This window comes from Telopea speciosissima, chromosome 3 (genome assembly GCF_018873765.1).
Source record: "Telopea speciosissima isolate NSW1024214 ecotype Mountain lineage chromosome 3, Tspe_v1, whole genome shotgun sequence".
Taxonomy (NCBI): Eukaryota; Viridiplantae; Streptophyta; class Magnoliopsida; order Proteales; family Proteaceae; genus Telopea; species Telopea speciosissima.
Window position 1 is genome coordinate 14,374,330 of NC_057918.1, and position 2,099 is coordinate 14,376,428.

The window sequence follows — 2,099 nt, forward strand, 5'->3', positions numbered from 1 at the left end:
TAGCCCACTAAATGAAGTCATTCTGAGTAATGGTGCCCAGGAAGACTGCATTACTCATCTAGACACCACATGTTGTAGATATATATATGCAATATTAGGGTGCCTGAAGTTAAAGAAGCTTTAGGAAAGATGAAAGTAGGCAAGGCTCCAGGCCCAAACAGGTCCAAATAGATGGAAGAGCTTAGGAATCTGTGGTTTATCTTGGCTAACCGAGTTATTTAATAAGATTATTAGCACAAGGAAAATGCCACATGAATTGAGGAGAAGCATAGTGGTCCCGATTTACAAAAATAAAGGTGGTATTCAAAGTTGCAATAACTATAGAGATATAAAACTAATGAGTCATACTATGAAGTTATGGGAGAGGATTGTTGAAAATCACTTGAGAGAGAAAAATACTATTTCGGAGAACCGATTTGGTATTATGTCAGGAAGATCCACAATGGAAGCTTTTTTTTTTTTTAACTTAGGAGACTCATGGAAAGATTTAGAGATGGCAAGAAGGATCTCCATGTGGTTTTTATTGACATAGAAAAAACATATGACTGAGTCCCTAGGGAGTTAAAGTGGCATATATATTAGGGAAGAGAAGGGTTTCAAATAAATATGTGACATAATTAAAGATATGTATGATGGTGTGGTGACTAGAGTAAGAACTGTGGGGGGTCAAGGTAGTGAATTCCCAATTACAATTGAGTTACATCAAGGATCAGCCTTAAGCTCTTATTTATTGACACTTATCATGAATGATTTAATTAGAGACATTTAAGTGATCCTTGGTGTATGTTTTTTGCTGATGATATTGCCTTGGTGGATAAGACAAAAGCAGGGATTAATGCCAAGTTGGAGTTGTGGAGATCAACCTTGAAATCAAAAGGTTTTAAGATAAGTAGAACAAAGATAGAGTATGGAGTGTACCTTTAGTGACACTAGGACAGGTAGTGAGGTAGTGAAAATTGATGAGAGGGAGATCCACAAAGTGATTACTTTAGATATCTGGGCTCAATCATAAAATAAAGGTGGTGATATAGAGGATGATGTTGCTCAAAGAATTAAAATAGGATGGATGAAGTGGAGAGGTGCATCCGGAGTGTTGTGTGATCAGTGTATTCCTTTAAAGTTTGAAGGAAAATTTTATCGAACTGTCATATGACCGGGTATGATGTATGGTCTGAATGTTGGGAAGTTAAGAAGTGTCAAATAGATAAACTAAGTGTAGTGGAGATGAGGGAGGATGTTGAGATGGATGTGTGGCAAAAATAGAGAAGATAAAGTAAGGAATGACCATATTAGAGCTGATTTGGGAGTAGCTCCGATACATAATAAGCTACGAGAAAGTTGTTTGAGGTGGCATGGCCATGTGCAACAGAGGCCTTGGGATGCTCTATTACGGAGGAGTGATTTGATTCAGATTGAAGGAACTAAAAGAGCCAGGGGCAGGCCTAAAATAGCTATAGAAGAAGTGGTGAGGAAAGACATGCTTAGCTTAGGACCTGTATCATGTATGATTTCAAATGGAGCCCTGATTAGAGAGCAAGGATCCATGTAGCCGACCCAATTTAGTTGGGATAAGGCTATGATGTTGTTGTATCATACTTGATATGGCACAGTTTGAACACAACTTTAAGAGATCTCATGAAAGATAAATATACAACGCCTTTTTCCTTATAAATTCTAGTTAAGGGTTTACCAAGCAGGAAGAAGAAACAAAAGCACAAAATTGAGGGTGTTTCACAGTGGTCAGTAGGCACCTAGCAACTCGGTGGATTGAAATGTAGGTTTTGGTCCCAGGTCTGTTGTAGACCACATAGACTTCACTCATGAAAAATCCAGTCCTTTTCTTGATGTTGCTGTAGTTCTATTTTCTTAATTTTATTTAATACCTGCATCCGGGGAATCCAAGTGGTTTTATCACTCCCCCACAAACTAATTTTCTTCTAGTCGTTTTTCTGCATCATGCAAGCATTTACACCTTTCTATTAGATTACAGAATGAAGTAGTTAAATAGACTCTGAATTCAACCTCATGTAAAATGCAGAAGCAAAAAGATTACTGAATTACTGAAGAGGATTACACCCGTCAAAGAACTATGCATCTCA